The 19,370-nt window shown below is 35.2% G+C and overlaps 1 protein-coding gene across 3 annotated transcripts in view; it reads left to right on the forward strand.

Moving 5' to 3' along the window:
- LOC116350626 (protein rhomboid) overlaps positions 1–19,370 on the forward strand; it is a 67,271-nt gene that overhangs the window by 27,743 nt on the left and 20,158 nt on the right. Inside the window, exon 2 of one of the 3 annotated variants that reach the window (XM_031782493.1) lies at positions 16,585–17,268. The exons of 1 other annotated variant lie outside the window; for it this stretch is intronic. The gene's annotated coding sequence lies outside the window, so the exon portion shown is untranslated. Of the gene's footprint in view, positions 1–16,584; positions 17,818–19,370 lie in introns of all 3 variants that reach the window. One more of the 3 variants, XM_031782485.1, reaches the window with a different exon arrangement.

The raw sequence follows: 19,370 nt of genomic DNA on the forward strand, positions 1-19,370 counted from the left end.
CTGGCCATTGCCAAGAGTGCGCGGTAGTGAAGATGAAAGACATCAAATAGACACAAACATTTTAGAGAGAAAATATTTTCATTTTGTTTTGCTACACATTTTTTCTATTTAATACTTCGTGTTGGGCTCTTTTTTTTCTCTTCATGTTTCTTATTCTTTTCTCCTTATCTCATGTACACTCTTGGCCATGCTCATCAATGATCGGCCAGAGAGATCGTGTCATGGCTCTTTTTTAAAAGGCACAAGTTGAAGAAAGAGAGAAAAAAATATTATGTTTATGTTTTCGTTAATCTGGTTTAATATTCATTTCTTATGTTCGAAAAAAAAATTTGTTCAGACCCGCGCAGTCGCACGCATCCAAACATATTCTATTCATTTTGAATTCGGATGTTAAAACGAATATCTGTTGCTTTGCCACGTAAATAAATGGAGTGTGCGTAGGTGGTGTGTGCTTTCATAAATGCACACGGTCAAAATGAACATGCACGAATGTGTCTCTCTTTCGATCGAAAGATGGAAAATGCATCATTTTAAAACATAATTTTTGTACATTGCCAACACACATATATATATATAACAGCATGCCCATTGAAAATTAAGGGGCTGATTGTGAAACGACAAACATGTAGCCCGTTTGACGATACAGCCGCTATGTGCGCGACTATGTACGTTGTCTAAAATAGACTTCATGATCTTTGCATTTTCCATTTAATAAAATAGATTTTTTTGAGATCCTTTTTTCTACTTTTTGATGCCGTTTTCAATTTTTCTATTCTATTATTTTTGTTGTATTTTTTTATTATTACTATTATCGTTATCATGTATCACGCTGAAACAGCAAAAATAATATTTTTCGTTAAAAATAACGAAAACTATTTGTGGACGAGAAGAACGTGTTTGTTTCCTGATCACTATTTCTTTTCAATAAACACGTACGACGTTTTCTTCCTTCTTTCATCCACTGTCGTCGTATCTCCAAACGGCTGGCGGCCCATTAATTCTCTTCATTCAATTTGCACACTTTTATTTGATGTGGATAAGAATATTGCTTACATTTTTTCTGTTTATAAGAGTGTGCATTTGTTTTCAATGGATTCAAAAGAAAGAGAAAAAAAAAACAAAGAAGAAGTCAACGAAAATTGGTTCTGATTGTTCTGCAACAAAAAAAAAAAACATTTTATTTGTGCATATTTGTCGCATATTTAAATGCACACAATTAGCGGCATCATTTTAAATATCCACAGAATACCATCGAATACGAACAAATGACGTTAATCTTCTTTTAATTCCTATTGGGGGAAGGCAAGGCTTTTTTGTATCCATGCAAAAAATTCAAAGAATTTACTATGCATTAATGGTTAAAACTTGATTGTCTTCCTGAAGAATTATTGAATTATTGTTCGCGCAATACTTTTTTGTCTTTGAATCATCTGCAAATGTCTTATGCACACTAAATTGTTTTACACAATAATTGATCGTTTCTAAACGTTTTTTGATCATGTCGATCTACTTCAAAAAGAAAATGTAAAGAATTTCCATAATGTATGTAATCAATTTATTTAATTTATTTTAATTATTTTTTGAAATTGAAATTGAAATAAAATTGATTTTCAAACAATTGAGTATGAAATACCATAATTTTTATGCCTTTTGCAAGGCAGGTCTTAAAATATCCCATTTAACGCGCAAAACAATGACACACAACAACGACAAAGAAAGCAACGAAAAAAAAAACTCAAGCTATTCAAATAGGTTCTATAAAGAATATCGTGAGGCGAGAAAAAACACATAAAATAAAAACTATTCGGGATTTTTTTTTGTACATATGTGTGCGATTTTGTGTGATTCAAAAGAGTACAAAAAAGAAATAAAATCAATAACAAAAAGCAAAATCAACAAGCGCCCAATCAATGTGATAAAAATATTTATGGCGTTGGAAGACGCATTATTTACAATGCTAGAATTAAAAGCAGCATGTAGGTGGAGTAGTTTGCAACTGCAAAAAAAATCTCTTTTTTTCGTGTATCACACGATTTTTATTCGGTTTGATGATGATTTTATGATGGTTGGAAAAAGTGTGTGCAAACGAACATCCCAATGTGGACAATTCAAAAGACTACCGAAGCTAGAGAGAGAGAGAAAGAAAGAACTTGATTAAGATTCTTGATGCAAATCACAATCTTTATTTAAAAAAAAAAACGCCAACGAACGGAAGCGAATTGCCTTACATTTCTTCGTCTCTTTTTCATTCATATTTTCCGTTTCGATGGAATTTTTAATTTCATTATTATTATTTTAAATCGAGCTGGCGGATATAAAGTCATTTCCTCATTTAAGAATTAAAAAGAATAAATATAATATGAATAGAAGTGTGTGCGATGAATAAACGCTCGCGCACGAAATCATTTCTCTTTTTTGTTTTCTCTAATGTTTGGGAATGTGGTGTGCACAATCGATGACGTAGATTCGATTAGACAGTGACAGTTCTCAATGGTTTTTACTCAGCCGAGTTCAAGCAAATCTTATTAAAATTCAACGAATGTATGTGACAACCTGTAAAATAATACCGAATGATCACCGGTACCGAACCAAATTTAAAGCAATAGCAGAATAAGACACAACTCGTACAAAAAAAAAGACCCACAAAGCGGAATGAAATGGGTGAAAAAAAAATCATTTACTCGGAAGCAAAGTCACATTGCTTCGCGCGTCCGGTTTTAAGTGGTTATTTGAAGAGTGCGGTGAAATATGAATGAAAACACAATAAAAAAATATCATCGGTAGGTGCCACTTTATTCAAAAGAAATGTCGATTAAAATCTGTTATGGAATCACAAAGCAAAAACAGAGAGAAAAATAAGTCATAAAAATTAGCTGAGATGCAACCTTTTCGGCATTTCATTGGAAATCGCTTTCATATCAAATCCATTTTATTCCCATCGAATGAACATTTAACCGTATCAAATGAAGGATTTTTTTTATTCTATCGTTCATCATCGAGGCTATTCATTCAAAACGAAGGCAACAACTAATGCTCTATCCCATTTGACCAATTGTACACGGATGAATAGACGCGAGGATCTTGAGAATAGAATTGTATCTACAGTTTATGTGAATGAAAATGCCGAATGTGTGTGTGTGTGTGTGTGTGTGTGTGTATGGATATTATTTTCATCCTTTTTGAGCACGCATATCACGACAACATACAATGCGTTAAATTTACGCCTCGTAAATCGAATGTGTTGATCAGCTGTCATACTAATTTATAGGCGTATATATATTTATTGTTCGTTTCGTGTTCGCATATATGACCGATGCTTAAGAATGTGATATGGTGTGTGGAATTATAGCCGCTGAGCAAGAATTATGCTTTGACGCCATCTGAGCACATTGAAATATGATGAGAGACAACTGTCAAGTCAAAAAGAAAGAGAGAGAAAGAGAGAGAGAAAGAGAGAGAGAGAGAGAGCAAGAAAAGAAATAAAGCGAAAAAAAGGTTGAAATCAACTAGACTTTGATAGATCATAAAAATTGGACACGATATAACACAGACAAATCTTCGAACAAATGCTTGTATTGAATGCACATTTTATAGATATATACTTGTTGCAACAGGCACATACACACCGGTCTGTGCCATGTGCCGAAAATCATATAAACAATACCACAAAAACGGATATTTAACGCAGCCATACAAAACAACAACAAGACGAAGAAAAAGAAGAAGAAGAAAAATCGGAAAAATGTCCGCATTTTTATTATATTGCTTTTGCCATAAAAATACACATCTAAAATTTCAAATGGCATAAAACGCATTCACCACCAATAGCATCCGATAAAAACAGATAAAGTCACAGAGTGAGAGAATGTGAGAGAGAGAGAGTGGCAGATACAAATGAAGCGCCGAACAAAATTATGTGCACCATTGAGCAAACAAAGGAAATGTGAAGAAGGCAAAAAAAATGTAGAAAAATGCCGAAAATAAAATCAAAAACCAAAAACTCATAAAAATTTTGGTTTTTGGTGTGGACACAACGCAAAAAGATTGAGTTTCGCCTTTCATATCTCATTTTCAATAAATTGAAATGTTTTGTTTTCAACCTAATGTCCATAAAGGGCCACAACAATTTTATTAGGGAGATGGAAGAAGGAAAAACATTGTGTACGCATATGCTCATGTCTATGCTGCGAATGTGCTTCTTTCTTTTCTAATGCACACACCGTTCACCGTTCACAATTTCATTGAGACACAGAGAATAAAAAGAGAATTCGAAAAAGAAACGGAAATCAAAACCTAAACACAATTTGATCAAATACAATTTAGCACCTGGACATTCCAGCGTGGTCGCCAGTACTCTTCAGATCTTTTCACAAATAATTACTACCAAAATTTCACGCTTGAACTGCAGCTGAATCGATTACACTTCGGCTTGTTTCTATTTTCTAACACAAAACAAATAGACTCGTACTACAACTACCATACTGGACATTGTAAACTCGATCTTTGTGTCTATGGAGAGTTGAATGTTGTAAAATACATTTAATAATGTAAGGAAGTTATAGTGCATCCTCGTTATGCAAACGTTTGCAATATAAAATGAAATAATAAACTTTATAATCGTTTCAGTTGTTGTATTTTTTTTTTCTCGTTTATTCTCTGTCTCTCAACATTTTATTAGTCATTCATTCGTCTGTGCCGCCACCAGTGCCATCGCCGCCGTGCGCTGATTAGGCAAATACGTTATAAAAGACAGCGATGAATTATTACACCGTTTGTTTTCCCGTTCCATTTCGTGCTGATTTTTTTATTAAATATGATTAATCAAACATTTCTCACGTATCAACATGTGTATATCGCTTTTTTTAATACTTTTCGCGCTGTGTGAAATTCACACTGAAATGTTTTGAAATAATTTCAAGAAGCGTAAAAAATGGAATTTTTTTTCCGTTCCTTTTGCATTAAATTTGAAGCAAAGTAACCGTGCAAGAGAGTCAAATATCAGGTTTAAATATGTTATGTGCACGAAAATATTCTGGACCTGTTTTGAAATTTATTTGGCATTGTGGTTTTGTGCATTTCTGTCGTTCAAACAGATATTATAAGTGGATGTAGCCTCAGTGTGAGAGTTTGCTGTGATTGAATGCCCATATATCGGCCACCGCACCGGAAATAATTCAAGTATCATCTCTCTTCTACTCGAACACACAGAGAGTGAGAGAGAGTGAGAGAGAGAGGGAGAAGATGAAGTATTGCCACACGACGCCGCGATAAACCCGATTCGCAAGCCCGATAACTATCGAATTGATGAACAACAACATTCTGGAATTTACGGGCCAATTGGCGATGTGTGATGGCCACAAAATATATATTAACGATTCTTGATCGCGAAAATGAAGACCTGAAAATGAATCAGACCGTAGATCATGGGAGCGAGCAATTACAACGAAACGAAAAAATAAACACACAGTGAACAAAAAAAAGAAGCGTGTGCAACAAAACAATCTTGGGGCTCGGCAATGCAAGGGACAGCGAAATAAGTGCAAAAAAATGAAAAGAATTTTTTAATCAATAAAAAAGGCATACGATGTGAACGAAGCAATGCGATAATTTGAAATCAAAGTACGGCAGCACATATTCACAGAAGTCACAAAAACGGATCGATCGATCAAATGGGTATGGGCCGGGCGGTGAATATATGCACGCTCTCAGTCACTGAGAGTCCCACAATCAATGCGGCGTTGTTGTTTTTATTGTCGGTGATTGTGTTGCTGTTGTTGTTGTTGTTTTTTTTCTTCACTTTCTGGTTTGCTGTTATATGTAAAAGAGCGATCACAGAATTCACAGACCACCGTCATCGGTTTATGTCTCTCTTTTTTTCTCATTGTCGTCGTTGTCGTCTTTACTGTTGCTGTTGATCTTCTTTTTTTGTTATCGCTGGCACTCTTTTTCTTTTTCAATAATATTTATCGATTATTGCCCGAGACCGGGATACATTAGACTGAACTACATATGACCGTAGTAACTAAGGCATCAAACAATCCTTTCTGTCCAATATACGCCAAATAACAACTAACCAAGTCATTTAAGTATCTCATCATCAATAACATAGCGTGCCTTGAAAATAAACCTATCGTAAAAAGTTACATTCTCACTCAAATTCTGTCTGTATCTCTCTCATCCAGTCCCTCTCGTCTTTTTTTTTTGACCAGTTTTAAGTTCACCAAATGCAAATATATACATTTAGTATGTTCATTGCTCGGTCTCACACACAACCGACTCATCGTGTATTATTTCATCGGTTGTAGCACTTTTATTCATTTCTTGCTCCATATCTTAATAGATTCACCTTGTTATCTAATATTCAGAGATCAATTTACGGCCACAACGTCATATATTACATCCGAATAGCCACACCATGGATTCGTTGACGTCTCTCCCACTGAACAATTGCTCGAAATACATGAACTCCGAACGTTGGTTATATTGCAAATGAAAATATTTCACAATTCAATTGACTCTTGTTTTGTTTGTTTGTTTTTTTCGTTTTTTTTTCGCTACAGACTGTAATAAAAGCAGATTTTTTTGGTGACAGTAAAGAATTTAACGACATGATTGTGATTTTTATGCATCTATTTATGGTGGTACAACATATCATCAATCATTAATCAAGCTAAAAATGAAAAGGATAAAATGGTGATCAAATTCATGTCGTGACATTTGCTAATTTTGAGTTTCACATTTAAATGAGCCATGCTAAAACATTCATCCAAATATTTTCTTAATGATAGAATTATTACATGTTTGCAGCAGTGTCCACAACGAATCTTTCACATGTATTTCAATTGATACAAGGCGTAACAGCGCACAAAAGACACATTCACTTATTATTACATATCGTTTAGACACAACAATAAAATGCATATGAAAACAAGGCGAACGGACACAACGAGATAGTTAGGCACCGAGATGGAGAAAAACCATAACAATTCAAGAAAAATCTTTGTGAAACAGCTTAATTGGCAAACTCAAAACATATAAGCAAAACACAAATGTGCAGACTACACAAAAAATCTTCCAACAGCCAGCGAACGTTTGTTCTCATCATTGATTATTTAGTCCATGAAGCAGCGAATACAATAACAAAAAAATCAACAACGACCAACAGCAATCACGATAAAAAAAAGTTGACGAAACAATGCAAACGACAGCCAAACAAATCAATAAATGAACAAAAAAAAAAAAAACAGTCGAAGCCACACACTGATGAACAATAACAAAAATGCAGGAATGAATGTCGATCGCATAGGGGGGAGAGAAAGAGTGAGTGAAAAGGATATCACATGGAGTCATTCAAGCATCTGCATATTTGTTTATTCGATAAATATATTATATTAAAAACGAAAATACGTCTTCCACAATGCGTCTATCTCATTCATTTTATCACTCAACAATTGAATATAATATACCGTTGGATTTCTTTTGATCGAAATGCATTATTGTCGATTCATTACCGGTCTTCGTTCATATGCCCAATGAACTGAATATGTGAAACAACTTAAATGTGTACCTAACAAACTGAATAAATAATTTCAAGGATTTCGTTCATTGGCAATCAATTTTTGTTTCGATTCTCTGTCTCACTTCCTCCACTTTGCTTGCTCGCTCGATCCCGTTTATCACAAATTATCGATGGGTTGTTATTTAAATGGCGGCATGAATGTTTTTGATTTTGTCGATGCGTAGGTCAGCTTCAATTGGATTAATTCGAAGCTAAATATTGGAAGCAGCTGTGCAATCCACGGCAAAAAATTCCAGAATCGGTCGATTGCAATCAATTCAATATATTTTTAGTTCATTTCAACTAAAAAACGGTTGAGTCTGCACAATCATTGCAAGTATGCGCGATGCGCACACACATATCCTAACTCATAGCCACATTGGCAATCCAAACGAAAAAAAAAACAGCAACGAAAACAAATCCCTCTCAGTCGAACTCTGCATATTATTATTTATTCTATGTGCACACAATTAACAATAGTGACCGGCCAATTACTGGGCCCCGGCGGAGTAGACTCATCAACTTAATTAGCTTTTATTATTGACATACTTTATTAGTTGAAAGTCGTAATGAGTTGCAACAGGTGTATTGGCAGTTTTGTTGCTAACCATTCTTTTGTTATTATGCGCTGCTGCCGTTGTTGTTGTTTCTGATTGTTTCTTTTTTTTGTTTGCTGATTTTCGCATTCTTTCTGGTATCTTTCTCTTTCGTTTTGGTATTTTCATCGGTATGCTCTCTACGTCTTTCTGATTGATGTATCAGAAATGCTTGCACATCGTTGCAACGATTTATGTTAAGTCATAAAAGTTTTTGTCTTTGGGTATTCGGTTGCCTCCTGTGTTTGTGCCGATAATAAGTGCAGAATTTGTTACCAAGACACAAAAAAGAGTTGTAGAGATGACCATGCAATAGACTTATTACATCCATATAATACATATATATGCGCATTTTCATTTTCGCGCGAAAATTCCATTTGCTGTATGTCTTTGTATCCATTTCAATGGTCGAAGCGCAATTAGAATATTTGATGTAAAAAAAATACTTGTTCATGGCATGGTCTGAAGAAGTAAATAGAAATAAAGAGCAATTTCTGGTTACACTCATGGCGAATGCGAAATAGGTTGCAAATGATATAATCGTTTCTATTGGATTTCAACTAACTGAACAATGCGTTAATTTCATTGAAAACGATTTTCTACGGTGATTTCTTTTTTCTTCAACGATCTTTAGTAAATTACGCGGAACATACCAAAATCTTAGGTAATCCATATTTGAAATTTTACTCAAGTTTTCTAGACAAGAATTATTGTATCTGAATGCGATTTTGACGAGAAATGATAAAGAACGCCGAAACTGAACGGAAAAGGAACGAGAGAAAGATTCTGTGTCAGTGCAAAAAAGGACAAACGCACGTCATTCACATATGGAACGTTTAACAACTGTCCGAATGCGAGCATATTTAATTTACGAATATAACTTATTTCGACATTCCAATGTTAAATGAATAGACTGATCTGAATATTTGTGCATGTGATTTGGATGTTATTTATTCCTTTAGAAAAGTGCAATGGATTTACAAGTTTATGTTTCGTGCAAACTTCTCATCAAACGTTTTGTGCGCGTGTGCGTCTCTGATCTATATCCAACGAGCGAATGAAAAAAAAACTCGAACGCATCATGAAAATGAAAGCACAGCGAAACAACAAATTCAATTTAAATTTTATAATTGGTGAGTATAAACCCATAAAAATGAACATTCTCTGTTGAGTCATAAGAATGGACGGTCGGAGTGTGCGAATTGCCAATTTTCTAAATGCCATCTGCAGATGAGAGCAAATCAACCAAAAAAAAAACAACAACAAATGTTTGTGTTTGTAGCCAATAGTCTGTTCATTGGTACACGAGTGATTCGTGTGCTGTTGCATGCGTCGCGATGAAGCATATACACGCACCGAAAAAAAAAATTCACAAAGTGACCATCAAGAATAATACTAATAACAAAATGCAAAAACGAACACACTTCGAACAAAATAAGAAAAATATCCTTTTTTCTTCTCTTCTTGCTTGGTGTTTTTTTCCCTTCGTGTATCGCGAATGTGTTCGCTTAAATGCTATCTCTCTCTTTCCCTCTGTCTCTTCCTCTCGCAAAAAGTAATTATGATGGCAAAGTGCGCGCGCGCGCGCTTAGTTTTGGCGGCGCATTGGCCGAAACACACAAACTTCCAATTGAAAAATCGTTAACATTCCCGAACAATAATAAATTCTACCATTTTCAACGATTTACTATAGATTTGATTGTGTGATGATGTTATCCTGTCCTCCTCCCCGCTTGATCTCTTGATAACCCAAAAGCATGATCAAATATTTCAGCGCCCCGCAATATATCGCTCGCTCTCTTGCCTCGCCAAACTCTTCCTACGTATAAATATATACAACAATTTTCATACAATCATTTTTACATTCACAAAAATCTTTTAAATTCCTCTATCATCTCTACTCTCTCAAAAAATGTGGCAACGAGCCGAACACACTTTGGTTCAGAAGATCGAATGAAAAAAAGGCTACACACAACAATCGTCCAGCGAGAAGCGCACACGATAGCAAAGCGAAAAAAAAAAAACGAACAGAAATACAGTCAAACATAAACGGACCCATAGTCCTAAGAGGTTGCAATAAACTGCAAACGCTACCAATATAACAAATAAAATGGGAAGCGAATAAAACAGAAGAAAATTAACCGAAAAAAAACCCGGATAAAAAGAAACGTAGAAATATCGAATGAGTGAGAGGGAACAAGCATCAGAACATTTCTTCAGCCACCATCATCTCTCATATGCGATTTTTGTAATCCTAGCAAGAAGGTTGGAACAGAGAAATAGCCTTAAGCGCACAAATCATCTGTAAAATCGTCTGCTATTAAATTCGAAACAACAACAAAATGCACAAACCAGAGAGACAGAGAGAAAACAAACCGAAAAATCACGGTAAATATGAGCGCACCAATCCTCAACCTCTTTTGAAATTAAAAACAACAGTAACAATATCGAATCTCACTCAAGTAGTTTGTCGATGCCACAACAATAAAAGGAAGAGAAAAAAAACATCACATTGGCAATCTCACTTCCAAAACGCTTCGGTCACACGAATCACACAAACACATACGCACACGGAATTCCAAACGAAGTCAAGTCCTCCTCTCTAGAATCTTTGTCTCTCTTTGCGTCGTTCTTTCAAATAACAAAAAAAAATCGAACAAGCAGTAGTTGATTTTATATTTTGTGTGACCAACTCAATGATATCGGACGCAAAAAAAAAACTCACGTGAAAAATAAGTACAACAAAAAAATCAGTCGACTAAAATTGTATCTGCAATCGGCACAGACTGCACATTCATTGATTTATCGCTCGTCATGTTACCGAACGCCAATGAACACGCCAATATATTTATATATCTTTGGTGTGTCTCATTCTCTCGCTCGTTCTGTTACCATACATATTTCTTTTTGTTATGGGTCATTTCGATGTTTTCATCAAGCTTAATTTGGTTCTTGCGCCCAATGTAAATCGTTCACTCTCACATTTATTTATTTTTTCTTTCCTTCCATCTATCTGCCTGCTGCCCTCCCCCTTATTCTCTCTCTCTGCCATCTTCGTTCAATTCAATTCGTTTGCAATTATAAAACTGCTTGAAATGTTAATCTCTTGATTTGAGTGTGTAATGTGCAGTGTACACTCGCTCTCGTACATTCTGCAATTGCAATTTTGCCTAATAATTTAATACATTTAACTTCGATCTCATTGTCAATTGTCGGTCAAAGTAGATTGTGTGGAACCACTGAAAATCACAATAAATTCTCTTAACAATAATAATAGCCAACTAACCACTCACTGTGCGTACACCGAAAATATGATCACAGACAAACTCGTATGCGATATATGAGAGCCGACGAAGATTACGGTGGTCATCGGTCAGTGTGTAAAATTTAATGTGTGAAGAATTCTGGCACACACTGCAAAACACATACAAACACTCGCTAAATGACAGACAAAAGGGAACGAGCAGTTACCAACGTTGAACGAAGACGTGTATAACAAACAAACAAAAATTGCATTGAAATCAGTAACAATAAAAAGCGCAAGCAGCAGAACACACACTAAATAATGAAAAAAAGAAAGAAAAAAAAAAACACGCACGATATGCGCGCCTTGAGAAGAAACAAACCCGAGCTTATTTTAATCACATCGTCATCATGTAGGATGTGTGGCCGGTGAATTGGTGAAGATGCCCAATGACGACGAACGCATAATATAACGTTAAACGTGCGATGATATGCCATTTTCCTTTGTGTGTCGCGCGCGCACAACCCGCACATACCAAAACCGTGTGAGCGATGAAAAAAAATGCGAACGTTTAACGAATGTAAATTTACTTGGTGCACACACACACACAATCTATTCATGATGCTTGATCTCGCTTTTCATCACGGATCGTATTTTGGCTTCTTTATTTCTCTTTTTTCTCCATGCTTTTCGCTCTTTTCATCTTCAAATATAAATTAATTATGGATAGTTTTATTATTGCTCATGATTATGCTCTGCATTCTCTCCGGTCGTCTCGATTGAGTGTGATATTTCTTCTACATTCTTTTCGGAGGGATTTCCATTTTATCTCTCTTCAACTATATCGGTGTATGTTTGAGAATGAAAAAAAAAAAAATAAGAAACACAATAGTAATTAAACGTGCATATTACTAATTTATATTCTAAAAATGATTTCATGAATGAATTCAAGGCTCATAAAAATGCTCCGATCGTCATCGTCGGAAAAGTGATGCTCTCGAACCAATAGTCCTCGGCCTCGTCTTGTTTTTTTAGATATGTTTCTTTTCTCATTCTCTCTCTGCCACTCTCCCTCTCTCTCTCTCTCACTCTCTGTCTCTGTCTTTCTCATTTGTTTCACATAATATGTGGAGGATGCTATTTATTAAGCTCTATTCCACTGTTCATCGGATTTCGTCTACTTATTAAATTTTATGCGTAATTTATATGGCATATAAACACGTATATTCATCTAGCTATTATGTGTGTCTGTATATCGTGCGTCTTTGCTCGCCTTCCGATCCGAATCTAAATCCGAATCAAATGAAAACAACAACACGAGTTGATGGTCAGAATATGAAAAAAGCTTCTTTTTTAGAAGTTGATCACACAATAAGCGGCGCAATGCGCATTCGAAAAACGGTTGTAAGCGCGAATGAATTAAATGCGATACTATTTAGATAAAATCAGTGTGTGTGGCTCGTAAATGTATTCTCTTTATTCAATCCACCGGTAAGTGTCACATATCATCTCTCTAAATCGGGACAGCGATTGAGACACAGTGATTCTTTTTTGGTTTCTACATCATTCAATGCAATTGTATATTCACATATGATTCATTTATTTGTGTTCACACAATACACACACACACTTTGATACTCTTATTTCGTAGAATTAATTGTTTTTATGATAATTTTTTTCTTTCTCTTTGATTCATTGACTTGGGTGTGTATGTGTGTGTACTTTTTTCTCTCTTTTTGCGCATCATACGCTATGTGTCGTCTTTATGCGCAGCTTAGGCGCGCAATTCACTTTAATGTGCCGTTTCATGCTGCTTGCGGCAGTCTATGTGGATAAGCGCTTGTTCGCTGGCAGATCAGCTTTTCGAATAGCGTGATCATTTTTCTCGACACTCTGTGTGAAACAGCGCAAGTAAACACAAATTTATTCATTAGTTTAATCGCTAAGCGTATTTTGAACGACAAAAAAAAATTTATACGATAAAATGAATTAGAATGGAATATATGTGCGATTTTGTTTTTGTTTTAGTTTCGTTCGTCGTTCTGTCTGTGTGCCGGTCTTTTTTCTTGGCATCTTAGAACGAAAACTAAAAATTCAATGTAATAATAAATACTGGCCTATGAAAATGATGCATACACATGGGTAATTTTCATTGGAATCGTTTAAATGTGATTTCTGCGCGGTCTTTTTGACAAAGATCGGCAGAGAGAGAGGACAGAGGTGAGAAAGAGAGACGGAAAGAGAGAAAACGACAGAGGCACGTCAGTAATTATTGGACATTTAAATTCACGAAATGAAGTCTCGGTGCGCGCGGACAATTGACGTTATTTGACCAAAAGAAGAAGAAGAAGAAAGAATATCTAACACAAGAAAATTGTTACCATTTCGGTTGAAATCAAAGTAAATAGAGAAAAAAAACGTTATTTTTTATGTCGCGCATATTGTTGTCAGCATTCTAATTTTGCTAGAACTCACATTCCACACAACAGCAACCTGATCGTTGACATCATTTTTCATGTTGACAAGAATGTGTGCGGTTTTTTTCGTGCATTTCATATTGAATAAACTTGTGTGGGGTTTTTTTTATTCGAATATTTACGATGTTAGAACAAGACAAAAAAGAGTTTCATTTATTTTGGAATTCATTCATATTTTTTTGTTCAACTCCGATGTTTTGGGCAGATAAATCGCATTACATAAGGATATTCATAAGGTAGTTCATCAAAAGGTAAGGTGAAACAAAAAAAAAAAACACACACACACAGCAGAAGAAATGAATCGAAAAAAACAACAAAAACTTTACACATTTCATTGATGATTGAGAGACCATATACCAGAATGGATTTCTTATGATTCATCGTACACGTACACATTTTCATCACTTCCAAGTATTCGGTGGCATCTTCGTGCAGTTATGCAAGCGATCGATCGAGCCACAGAATGAAGTGTATTTCATTTAGCAGCAATATCAATTTTATGGTCATGTAAAATATTTCAATAGCTATGTTTGTTCAGTAGTATTCCCGATTGTGTGTGTGAGTCGTCTTTCCTTGTTTTTCGTCCGTTCCACTCTCGGAATCCTTTGAGAATTTTAAGATAGAAATGAGAAACAGAGTAAAATATACCGGCCAAATGAGCGAAAAATCATGTGCATGCTCGAAATGATACAAATAAATACATGCCCGTGCCCATTACTAACTGCACAACAAATAATAAAAATATGTGGAAGGAATGAAAAGAGCAAGCGCTAAAAAAATAACACATAACACGATCTGGCAATTTTTGTGACAATTATTTCTCTTCTTTTTTTCCAAATGCTGGCATGTAGATGATGCGTTGCTTAAGTCGAGCCCTACACGAACAAAAGAGAGTGAAATAGAGGGAGAGAAATACGGACGTGGAGCCAGTGCATCGAATCAGATTGAGAGAAAAAAAAGTATAAAAGAATAATCATAATTTGTGTGTAGGTATGAACGCATAAATTCAAGCTGATTAATGTGTGCATTGTGCGTACACACTACATATTCGAAAATGTTTCGCCAGTACATGTGCATGCATGAACGAACCGTCACAGACAAAAACTCATCGTTCTCTTTCTCTCTCTGTCCTGTGCTCACGTTTGAATTAAACTTGTGTTTCTACACGGCATCGTCTCGGTACGTGAGAATAGCTCGAAATTCTCTTCCACTTCTTCGTATTTGCCGTTTCCATGTTCCTTCTCTTTCGCTCGACCAATTTCTCTCTCTCTCTTCTATATATTCTCTCTACCCCCTTGCTTCACATTCATTGAGTGATGCACGCACAGGCACACACATGGTCTCACTCGTTCGGCGATTGGATTTGTTTTATTGTTGTTGTTTGGAATTGTGTGTGCTTCCGTAGCTGCTGGTGCTGCATATTCATTCACTGAAAAATTCAAACTGGATCGTGGACTGAAGCTGTTTGGTAGCTCGTTTGTTTATTGTACGTATATTATTCTCTGTCTCTCTTTCTCGTTTCCAATTCTCTCGTACATCAAGATCATTTAAGTGCCATGCCTTGTTGTGTGTTGTATTTGTGCACTTCTGCTTCTCTTCCGATATTCGCCAAAACTCTCTTTCCTCCTTCCTTTCGTGTGTAGCCACGGCACGGACATTCTACTCTCCTGTGTGTGTTCTCTCTCTCTTCTCTTTCATATGATACGTTTTTTTGTTTTGTTTTACTTTTGGCCCTTTTTCATCATTTTCGCTTTCTCTCTCTCTCTCTCTCTCTCTCTCTCTTGCGCTATGTGTGCCTCAAACACACACCATTCATTGCATTGCGATACGATAAACACCTTCGTGCATTCAACATGATAAAGCATGTAACACACATACATACAACACAAAATACAAAATAAACGGCAATCATTCTTTTGTGCAGTGTTTCGGAAATATAATGTACATTCATACTTTTTCGAAATCAATATCACCCGAAAAAAAGCAATAACAAGAAAACAAACAAAAATGCTCAACTTTTTCTCTTAAGCCATTTATTACTTCCTGTTATCAGTCAGTGACTAAAAGTAAAATAGTAAAGATGGATCAAAACAAAACAAAAACACCGCTTAAGCCTTTTCTAATCGATATTCAGATTATATTTTGGCAACGTCTAGTCATTTCCGTTTAGTTTTTGCACACTTTCATTTGAATTGAATTAATGCGATCAAGCCGGTGTACAATTCTATACCATATTTTCTGACTGCGTGCGCACAAAATACTAAACAGAAAACTCTAGAGTCTATCATTCAAATTGAATTTGGCAAATAAATCACCGGACAACGAGCTAAATGAAGTGGCAACGAGTGAATAATCCAAATAAATCCATATCACCGGAGAGATATTGTGTTGCTAATGCTGTTGTCATTATGCCGTTATGCACACCATTTCCGAAATGTTCTTAGTTTGACAGCACTCGATAAACGCTTTGATAAACGAGTGTAAACATAATCTGTTCTGCATTCGCAAGTCTGACCATTTAACCGAATTGATTAATTTGCTAAATATACATGTATTCTAGTAAATCACAAGAGAATTTTTTTGTGTCTGCAATTTTGACCGTAACAAATTTTAGTCTACAAAATGCAATGGCACAAATAATTCCAATTTCTTAGTGCAACAAATTCAAATTGTGAATGAGATTTTTTCGTTCTTATTTTTACTCCATAGAAAAAGAAGACAATGGTAAAGAAGAGACACTCTCTATGCGAATGATTTTGATTGAAATCGAAAAGAAAAAGTCGCATAGCTCCCACACACAAGACAAACACAAAGAGAAAAGAGAGATAGAAGGTTTTTGGTTGCTGTGTGTTCACAAAATACTGAGAGCGCATAGCGCTTAAGCAGAACAGCACAACCAACTAGGCGAACGAGAGGAAGCAAGACAAAAACGAAAAAAACACTAGAGAAGAAACAGAAGATAGAGAGAGAGAGACAGAGAGAAACACAGCAAAGCAAAACATAACATTGAAAACAACCCAAGTATACACAACACACAGTTCATAAGGTAGTGAAAGAGAGCCGAGTCTGTCATGCCAAGAGTTGTGCTGTGTGTAAAGTCAAAATCATTGCGTTGCTTCAGTTGTACATTCAGTTCGGTTTAGATCGTCGAATGATCCGGTTGTGTGTAGTGTGCACACACATTTTCTCTGCTTACTACACGTTCACGTTCGTCTGAGACAGAAAAAGAAACGAATCTTTCGTATAATATTCAACACAATTACAGTTTTTCTCGTAATATCGTTTGATACGAATTAAATAAATTTAATTCAAAGAAAATAAATAGATTAGATCTTGAAATCATCATCATCGCACACGTTAAAGAAGAAGAAAAAGGAACACAACATTTATTTAGTAAGACACTTGAACTGATTAATCGATTTAAAATTAATAAACTCACCAGTGAATATTGAATATGTTAATAGAAATTCGCATTAAAAATATAAAGCAACAAAGAAGTATTGCCAAAATTATCAACATTTGAGAAAAAGAGTTATAAAAAAGTAGTATATTCCAGCCAAAATATATCCGAAATATTCTGGTTTTATCTTTTAAAATTAAAAAGATTTTACTTTATTGGGAATTTATTGATGTGTGGATTCCTTTTATAAAATTGTGGTGTGAGCTATAGTGTGTTCATGTGCCAAAAAGAAACCCACAAATTGTGCTGAAGCAAAACAGCAGAGAGAAAGAGAAAAAAGATAAGAGAAATTCGCAAAAAACAAATAAATAAATAATTGAATTACTTTAAACGTCAAATCGATACTTTGTGCCGGTTGTTGAACTGCAATGGATTCTGTCGGTACACAGCAGACCATTTGTCGCTGAAACGAATTTTTTTTTTTTTTCGAAAAAAAAAAATAAAAAACAATTTTCACCACCGCAGACACATTTATCAAATGGGTAAGTTTCTATGATTTTTTTCTTCTCGTTGAAGTCTCCGTTTTTTTTTACTGCGTATAGAAGTTGTGAATAATGTAAGACCATTTGTAATAGGGGAATATTTGCGATTCAATAAAAATCGTTTCGATGAAATCAAATAAATTGACAAAGACCACGATGCGTAATATAAAGTTACTGGATTGCGCGCCATTATTCTGTGATACTTATTTGTTTATTTCGGTGCCAGCATTGACAGTAGAAATAGTAAAATGGAAAGAAACGATGCTCGAAAAATGTACTGGTGAACGGTTTTCGATTTAGCTAATCGTCCGTCAATCGATACATTCGCTTTATATAAAATACGAAAAATGCTATTTTTGTCAAATAAAAAGAAAAAAAAAAGTTCTCAGTCCACCTTAAATATTAAATATCGTTTATCTAATCGAGCTTAAGAGTGGATTATTGAAATATGCGACCGAAAAAGAGAAGTGTCTATATTTTGTGTGGCAAACAACTTCAGACTTCATTGGCTTTCATCATATCGTCATCGAAGCAGAATATCATTTGGAATCAGAGAGTGATCAATCGATAAGGCAATTGAAGAGCAACGAATTCAAGCCACACACACACACCAACTAGAAAGATGTACCGATAGCTTCGTATCGAAATTTATCGATTGGCCCATTGTATATGCGAAAAATGAATAAATAAATTGAAATCAAGCAGCAAACACACAAGATGTGTATTTGAGATAGACCAAAAAAAGAAAATTTCACAAATGATTAACACCCGTAAGATTGCTTTTTTAAAAAGAATTATTGTAAAACCGATTGTCTATTTTTGGAATAGATGCTCGCTGCTTGGCGTCTTCTCAAGAGAATGAAATTCAAAAAAAGCCGAACACACAAATACCATCAATTGGTCGCAAATCGTTTATATTTTGTATGGAACCTACGTCCGCCACACTTTCCGTACTTCCACCTTCGAAAATTGTTCATACTATCACACTTTTTCTTCACTCTTTCTCTCTTGCACTCGTTTCCACACAAACACACACACTCTCTCTCGCTCTCTCTCTCTCGGTGTGTGTCTCATTTCTTGAACACAAGAATGAAGAATGAAAAAAAAAAATCGTGTGCGTTAACCAGAAAAATATCACAACGGTAACGACGAGCAACCAAATTTAGACACTGAACCATGCGACACACAATGCAAGGAATACAATCAATAATGTTGATTGTTTTTGTTGTTGTTGCTTTTTTGTGTTGTTAAATTCTCGATTGCCAAAAGAAGTTGAATGACATATTTTTGTTATATTCCGCACACGACCTGTGAACATAACATACATCCGCATCCACATGCACAAAGAGAGTCAAAGAAAAGTGGAAAAGTGCACATTCTAACAATGCAGGCTTTACAATTTGCAGCAAGCGCATATTTAATGTACTATAATGCCAGTGGACATATAACAACAAAAACATGAAATGCAATAAAATAATGTGAAATTGACAGAAAAAAAGAGAAAATACACGCATAATGATTGTGCAAGTGATAGCAGCTGTTTCATCGTTGAC

The sequence above is a fragment of the Contarinia nasturtii genome, unplaced genomic scaffold (assembly GCF_009176525.2).
Source record: "Contarinia nasturtii isolate CC-2019 unplaced genomic scaffold, AAFC_CNas_1.1 Cnas_scaffold_129, whole genome shotgun sequence".
NCBI lineage: Eukaryota > Metazoa > Arthropoda > Insecta > Diptera > Cecidomyiidae > Contarinia > Contarinia nasturtii.